We start from the raw sequence: 9,368 nt of genomic DNA on the forward strand, positions 1-9,368 counted from the left end.
GATTTATCAAGGCCCGTATATACCTTCTCAAGTGTCCTTGTCTAATAAGGAACTCAATCTCATCCTTCAGCTGGTTGCATTCATTGGTATCATGTCCGTAGTCGTTATGATAACGATAGAACTTGGTAGTGTCTCTTCTTGAAATATCCTTTCGAATGGGGGCAGGTTTCTTATAAGGCACACTGGAACTCGTGGCCTGATAAACCTCTCCCCGAGACTCAATAAGGGCAGTATAGTTAGTGAACTGAGGTTCCTAACGATTACCCTTGGCTCGTTTATTGTCAGAGGTGGAAGGTTCATTGTGTGGCCATTTCCCCCCATTCTTGCCACTGCCATTGCTGTTCCCGTTGCCTTTGTCGTTGCCGTTGGGCTTCGACCCATTAGCGGCTTTGGCGGGCTCGGCTGTCCCCTTGTCTTTGCCTGGGGGCTTTCCTTCATTAGCGATGGCATCCTCGAGCTTGATATACCAATCAGCTCGATCCAAAAATTCTTGGGTAGTCCTAACCCCATGCTTTCTAAGGCTGTCCCAGAGAGGCGTGCGGCGCTTAACCCCTGTAGTTATGGCCATCATCTTGCCTTCGTCTCCCACTGTTTTTGCCCCAGTAGCTGCTCGCATAAAATGTTGGACGTAGTCCTTCAGTGGTTCTCCGTCTTGCTGGCGTATTTCGACCAGCTGATTTGCCTCAGTCGAGTGCACACAACCCGCATAGAACTGTCCGTAAAATTCCTTCATGAACATTTCCCAGGAAACTGTACTTGCAGGAGGGAATTTGAAAAACCACTCCTGTGCGGCATCAGAAAGTGTTGCAGGGAAGATCCTACACCATGCATCTTCGGACACTTTCTGAATGTCCATTTGTATCTCAAACTTGTTGACGTGAGATACCGGGTCACCATACCCATCAAAGTTCGGAAGCGTAGGCATCTTAAACTTGCCAGGAGTTTTTGCCATAGTTATCCTCTGGACGAAAGGAATGCCCTTTCTCCTATCGTGGTCGATATAAGATGTTCTTCCCCCGACCAGCTGCTGCACTGCCTGGTTGAGGGCATCTATCTGGGTCTGCACGGCACCAGGAATCGCCGGGGCCTCTGGTGCTGGGGGAACGTACTCGTCGTGCCGTTCCCGACGATCGTTGAGTACACCTCTTAAATCCTCATCTCTCCTCCGCTGCTCGCTAACTCCGAGCCGGTTAAAGACGTTATTTTGTCGGGGCTGCCCCCCAGCGTCCTGTCTTTCGGATTGGTCATCTCTAGGTGGTAGGCTTCTGCCCCCACCTCTTTCTTCATTCCTCCAACTGGCGTTTCTTCTGCCTAAGTCGACCTCATTATAATCATGGGCATCTCTGAATCTTGATTGGCTATGATGGGATCGACTATTCCCTCGGTTGCCTTCTCGGGCTAGAACTTCCAGAGTGTTAGAGGGTGGCCTGCGTTGGTCGGTAGGTCCCCATGCATTATCATGCCGTGGGGGGCCTCGGACCGCAGAGCCTGACTCTGAGTTCCTTCTGTTACCAAGAGGACGCTGTCCTCTGCTCGGAGGGTTTGGCTCGTCGCCCTTATGGCGTCTAGGACTGCGAGGCGGCTGCCTGGCCCTATTCTGCCTTTGTTGCAGGGGATTGCCGCGACCAGCTTGGGATGGAGGCTGTGCTTCAGGGTCCCTTAGCGAGACATTGTCCTAAGGCACCAGTGGCTACTCGGGCCTTTGGGGGCTCGAGGGCTGGATAGGCGGACTAGGATTAGGACCCCTTTGGGGCGGCCCATTCGTAGGTTGATCAGGCTGTGAGTCAGGTGCAACCTGGTTCCTAAACATCTATAGGGCTGCTTCGAGGGCTGCCATGGCCTCCCTCTGACGGCGGTTCATCTCCGCCTGCCTCTCACTCAGTTCCAGGCGCTGTCATTCAATCTCTTGTTGCTGTCGCACCATAACCTCGGCAACACTTTCCTGGCTGGCCCTCAAATTGGCCAGTTCATCCTGCAATACCCCCAGGGTATTCCTTAGTGTCTCGGAATCCATTTCTTCCTCATCGAATTCCAAATGTGGCTCATCCTCAGTCATGTTTGGAGGAGGAGGAGGCGGGTTAGATGGTGCAGCGCCAGCCGCCTGTCCAGTTTTCTTGGTAGTTTTCGCCATTGATATTTCAACGATACTGTATCAAGCTCTCAATGAAAGCACCAGAATGTTGACCCTGATTTTGGCCAACTGACACGGAGTCAAATATGCTTGATGTGGACAAATACGTTGAAATGAATGTGATGACAAAAATAATAAAACACACAGGAATTTATAGTGGTTCGGCCCCAGAATCTGGTAATGACCTACGACCACTTGATCTTTTATTGATATAGGATTCAAAGGAGTGATCAAAGAAGTAGGGTTCAATGAGTTTCACAAACCTCTGAAGAACAAAAGAATATATTGAAAGTGATAGTTCAAATACACTCGTAAAACTCTATTTTCTAATAATTCGAAAGCCAAAAGTCCCTTCCTTGAGCTATCTTTCTCTATTTATAGGCTCAAGGGGGACTACATTAATTTGATACAGATATTCTTTCCTAAATAATCGGATACTCAGGAAATCATGGGAGACAATCTCGGGATTGACTAAGATCTTTATAAAATTATCGTGAGACACGCGGAATGCGCGACCATACTGGTCGCAGGTAAACCTCAACCGCCTTTTGCTTGCAATATCTTCATTAGTCAATACCCTAGCAATTTTCCGCCAGGTGTCAGCCACGTGTCCAGAATTCACTTGCCACGTCATCCGTGCCTGTTTTTTGGATAACACAAACTAATTCCTAACCCTTGCAAAGTATTATTTTCCTATCATGTTTGGCTCAGATCTACATACCCATTTACCCCAAAATAATTTCTTCAAGAGCGTTCAAGAACTCAGAATCTGAAACGGATATAAAACATATATTGCATGGCATCTCAACGACTGAAAAGTTTGAGAAACTTACTTGGATAAAGGTTAGAGTAAATTTCTGAAATGCTAAGTCGGAAGGTTGGACAGAAGCTTCGCGAATCATCAAGGTCGTCTGAGTTTTTGGGCTTTCTGTGACTTGTTCTTCGGTGTTCTTGAAGTGAAAGTGAAAAATGATTCTGAGGAGTTATTTATATTGATCGAGGAGTAGTTACCAAGGTAATCATAAGGGGTAACTTTCCAAGGCATGGGTAAGTGTAATAGCCGTCAGACCACTTTTGGGAAACCCAAAGGCATGATTGGTTGCCTTTTTTGAGAAGGCATGGGCGGCTCTGACAGATTTGATAGGGCATACGAAAAGACGGTCACCTAAGTTTACTTTATGCTAGCCGCAGTAAAATAAACTTAGGGGGCAAATGTTTATTCTAAAATGGCTCATGATGATGTGGCAAACACGTTGCAACTTTAAGTGAATGAGTCATGTTCGACCATCGACCAGAGAGTTATCGATTGATCAAGCCTCATGCTTAGGTGCGACCAGTCTGATCGCATACTTTTGTTCATTTCTTTTTTTATGCAATCTTGTAATATTTGCATTAATTGTATATTCATGTATTACCTTGATACGTAAGTCTTAATTATAATTAAGGCCCATTGGCCCATGTAACCTTCTTGAGCCTATAAATAAGAATCAAAGGGCTCAAGGAAGGGACTTTTGGACTTTTGACTAGAGAACTTTGTTCTTGGTACTCAGAGAGAAGAAAATAGTGTGATTATTTGCCAAAGTTTTAATCTTCCCAAGGCTTGTGAAACTCGTGAACCTTAGTTCATTGATCACAATGTTGGGATTCAACATTAATAAGAACACTAAGTGGACGTAGGTCATTACCATCCAATTGGTGCCGAACCACTATAAATCGTTTGTGTCGTTTGCTTTCCATTTGATTTTTCTTTTTGTTTTCATCTCATTTTCAATCGTTTATCTGAATCTGTGTCGTTGACCAATTAGAGGGTCAACAAAATGATAAAATAAATTTGATATTTTTGGGTTTGTTACAAAAATTAATTTCATATTTTATTATCTTTAATTTTTTTTTTAAAAATATGTGAATATGCGCGCGCACAGGATGCTGCGCGGAGGGACGCCGAGCGCTGGTGGGGAGTTGTGCCAAGTGGCGCACGCGCAAGGTGGGGGCAGCACCGAGGGACGCACGCGTTGGTGGGGTCTACGCCGAGGGACGCATGCACAGGTGGGGGTAGCGCGCGCAGGTGGCCATTACAGCCGAAAAAGATTTCCATAAAAAATTGTGTAATTTTTCAACCCAAAAATGTTCTCTAAATAATTTTTACAATGTTTTACACCAAATAAAGCATTTATAAAAAAAATTAATTGCATAGAAAACACAACAAAATAGCCCAAATTTGCTAATAATCACATAAAATTCAATATGCTTCATAAAAAACATGAAATCCATCCAATTACTCAACACATCAAATAATTCAATTTTACCATGTTCATGCATGAAAATAAAAATTACCAAAGGCTCTGAGACCAATTGTAGGGAATACTTATACAAAATTTTATTTATTTTCATGTAAATCATATTTTAAACAAATTAATATAAGAAAACCTAGAACATGTTTCTATAATTGAATTTAAACAGAGATAATGATAAGAACACTTACATTATATGCAGCAGAATGAATAAGTCATTCCTTCAGTTTCTCTAACTCTTGTATCCTTTATGTCGCAGGGTATCACCAAGAAACTGAACTGAACTTCAAATTTATTCACAGTCTTCCACAGTATCCTTAGAATCACCTAGACTAGAGTGAGAAATTCTCAACACATGAGATAGATACAGAGAGAAAAAGAGAAGAGAATAAAGAGGCTTAGAAAATGACTTTTGTTGTAGAGATGGTCTAAAACCCTAAAGCATCAAAACTAGATCTTTTGTTCATTTGTTTTCAACTCTCACTTAGCATTCCTTTTAAAGGCTCAATTAGGTCACTTATTTAATTAAAAATCAATAAAATAATAGGTAAATACAGCCCTTAGGTCAAAATTCTTATGGGGTATAGGTACGTGAAATTTCTCATTTAATTATAAATCTATTGGACTTAAATTCAAGGCCCGTATTATTTTCTATTGATTAATTAATTAAATAATTATTTAAATCATTTATCAAATTAATTATTTATAATTTAAACTTATTTATTAATTTAGACACCAATTTTTTTCTTAATTAATAAATCTGTCCTAAAATCTTTTTTTTTTCTAAATTGCATAACTTTGTGAAATTATCCAAAATTGACCTAGTCAACTTTGATAATTCTAATTGATAATTAAATTAATTAATTGAGACTATCTAGATGATTTCATCCAAGGTACTGTGGGGACCATGGGCTTTTGAAATCAAGCTCCAATAAGTTATCATAAATTTAACAAATAAATTTACTAACTTATTAATTCCTCGTGACTCCACTAAAGACTCGAAATTGCACTCTTGAATTCATAGAACGCTCTATAAGCAATATAGATACATTATTAGTTATCCATTATTACAACCATAATTACCATTCAATCCTTTATAGACGGTCCCAATGAGATGGGACTAAAATATCATTTTACCCCTCATTGTATTTTGTCCTTAAAACACTTAGTTCCTTGTAAATGATATTTAAGTAAACTAATATTAATTGTTGAAATAAGATCTCTATCATTTAGCACCTCGAACCAAACTAAAAGGAAACCATCGTTTTACTTCTTCATCAGAAGCTATAGATTTTCTTATCTATGATTAACATTCTCACTCAATTATACTACCGAGTTCCCAAAATGTAAGTATGGGCTAGTGCGCAGGGTAAGCTGGTAACGAACAAGTCAAAGAATTCAAATAATACAATCAGTTAGAACACTAACCACTTAGAATTGAGATTGAATTGACCTATGGTCAACTATATGATATGAATAAAATAGATAATAACGGTATGTCTTCTTATCTTATCTACTGTCAATATTGGTCCAGTCCAATGTAACAAATATATTCGACCTTATCTACTTTGCTAATGTTTTGGAAAGAACATAACACTACAATGTGTAAGTAGATCATATCGTAGATTGGCAAGTCGGTGTAAATCCTGTGCACTGACTAATCTTAGGACTCACTTATTTTTTAACATATAATCATATTTATATTCCACTGTGATTACGTCACAATAAATATGATTAGCTATATGCTCGGTGTTTACCCAAAAAAGATTCACCTGATGACGTGGCAAGACTAGTATGCATGTGGGCTACGCGTGAATATTTAAGCAGATACGCTCTGATCGACCATCGACCAAAAGATAATTCACTCTTCAGAAGGTGTATTTCGTAGTCAACCAGGGTTGGTCATAGTATGTCAGATATTTTCCAAATATATTTGATCTTGCATTTATGTAATAATTCTAATTTCCATTATGATTGAGATACGCTTGTATTAAATGTAATCAAGTCCCATCGGCCCATAAGGAGATCCTTGAGCCTATAAATAAGACTTAAAGGGTTCATGAGAAGGATCTTTGGATCTTTTTGAAGACTGAGAGAGAATTATTGTTCTTACGCAATTTTTTGTAACTATCACTGAGCTTGTGAAAATAGGTAAACCCTAGTTTACTGATCGCAGGTTTTCATTACATTAATAAGAACACTAAGTGGGCGTAGGTCATTACCATCACTTGGGACCGAACCACTATAAATCATTGTGTCATTTGTCTTTCTGACTTGAATTCATCCTACTTTTTTCATTTTACTTGACTCTGTGTCGTTGACCAAATTGAGGGTCAACACTCGGGATTTAATAGAAGTTTATATTAAACAAATAATCATGAAAATAAAACATGTAAGCAAAAGAATTGACCAAGCCAAAAATGATTTCTATTCTTTTATTGATAATAAAAATGAGATTACAAATAAATTGGGTTTTAATTAGGGCATAAAACCCCAACAACAAGTGCATACTACACTCCCAGGTTGCCCTAGCCAAAACAGCTTGCGTTCCACATGCTTATTGTTGACCCCGGCTCTTAGATCGAGCTTTCAAATCAGGTATAATTAGATATACAGTTTACCTAACACACAATCAGATACACTATATACAAGCATGCCTAATCAAGAAATCACATGCATAATTATAGTCATATTCATTAACAGGGGCCCAAGCCCTAATTACAACCAAGGTGCAGTTTTCTTACCTCGAGTTCCGAGCAGATAGCGTATGGCGATCCCGAGCGCGATCCTTACTCTCGATCCTAATGGTATAACCTAGTCACAACATAACAATGGATAATAATCAAGAACTAAACTAATTAAAAGCTTCGAGATTAATTCCTAGCCTCTGGTTGCTCGAATTCTACTAAACCGGGTAGTGGAATCCTTCCCAAGCCTTTAGGTTTGAGTTCCCATGCTCAAACCCTATTTGGCCAAAATCCCTAATTTGAGTCGTGGCCCCCCTCACAAGTGTCGCAGCTCTCTACAAGTCATAGAGCTAATACCCTTATTTCCCTAGACACGTGTCGTGGCGCAGCCCACCCAGCGCTACAATGCTAAGATGATTCAGAGGACTGCTTTAGCCCCTAAGTTCATGCGGGTCGCGACACTCCAAAAACAGCGCTGCAGCGCAACCCCGCGAACCCAGAAAAGTTAGCGATTTCATAAATCGCAATCTCTCCCAAAACCATTCCAAACTCAGTTTCCACCCCAAATTGACCACCCAAAATATTCCAACAATTCATATACATAATAGATAATAACACATAGCCTCTAAAACATCCCCAAACCTCAAAATTCAAGAACTCCCCAAGAACTCAAAAAGGAAGGCTCAAAACTTATAGAATTTGACAGAGGAGAACTCACCTCAACCACAAAGAAATCCCCAGCTGATTTACCACACTAAGCAGCCTCTAATCCCTCCAAGAATTGCTTCTAAGTTCAAGGTTCAAGAGCTCTCTTAAAGGATCAAAGGAACACCTCTAAGGCAGAAAAAGAAAGAGATAGAGAGAGAGAGAGAGAGAGAGAGAGAGAGAGAGAGAATGTGAGCTAAGTGTTTTATTTTGGTTCTAATTTCTGAAGGCTTCTATAGCCTAAGTCTATCTAAGGTTAGGGAAAAGACCAAAACACACATAGCCTTAACCTTAGTCCTTTATTGCCTCCAAGGGGAAAATCGTCATTTGCCATCATTTCCCACTAAACCCAAATAACACTATATATTCCCAATTAACCCCGACATACCCCAAATAATCACCAAATAACTTCCCATGACCCGATAAACCATGACAACATACTAGATTACTAAAATACCCCTAGGCTCGCCCAGAGCCGGGTATTTGACCCCGTTGTGACTTTTCCACCAACTTGCTCACTAGGATCGCCTCGTGCCGAATATCACAAATATATCCACATAATAATGTGGTCTCAGTCACATAACATATATAATTATAATTATACCCTCAATGGGTCAAAATTACAAAAATGCCCTTATTAACGAAAACGAGCCCACACGCATATTTAATACACACAAACATGCATGAGTATTCATATCACAATATAACTCATATATATACTACATAATCACACATCTATTTAGTTAAATTCACATAGTAATCAATTTATTCCCTCCCAGCACACTAATCGAGGCACTAAGCCTTATTAACGAATTTGGGACATTACACCCTCGCCTCGAGGACAGAACTCGGGGCATGGCCTCACTTGAAGACATCCACGGCTCGAAGATTGGCTCAGGACATGGCCTCACATGGAGACATCCTCACCTCGAGGATAGATCTCGGGGCATGGCCTCGCTTAGAGACATGCACGACTTGGCCAGTTTGGGTTTTTTGGAGGAGTTCACACTCCGAGAACCTCATGACTTGTGTTTTCATTAATTGTTCCTAATTGCCATATGTCTGGTGGTGAAAACATGGACAACACAACCATAAGGGTTAGTGAACATTATTACGTACCTTATCAGAAAGCTAATATTTATGGATAAATTTTTAAATAAAAATATACATATATTAATATAATAATAATACATAATAATATAGCATTCACTAATCTTTATTCACGGGTATTGTGCATAAGCTTACTTCAACAAAGAAAAAGAAAAAAGAATGTAGCATAAATTGTGTGAAATTCTCATTCTATATTTTAAAAAAAGTTTAAATTTATTATACTTTCAATTCTTTTTCTATAATAATAATAACAAAAATTAACGTAAGGTTTTCCTTCCAATCGTATTATTTTGTTTGAGTTGTTTCTAATGTTTGGGACTTGAGTGATAGTCCACTGAACCCAATTTTTTCCATTATATTATATTGTAGGACTTGTTATAAAACTATTAATAATATTAAAATATAAAGTATAAAGAAAAGAAATAGACAGGGTAATAAAGAGAG

The sequence above is a fragment of the Humulus lupulus genome, chromosome 6 (assembly GCF_963169125.1).
Source record: "Humulus lupulus chromosome 6, drHumLupu1.1, whole genome shotgun sequence".
Taxonomy (NCBI): domain Eukaryota; kingdom Viridiplantae; phylum Streptophyta; class Magnoliopsida; order Rosales; family Cannabaceae; genus Humulus; species Humulus lupulus.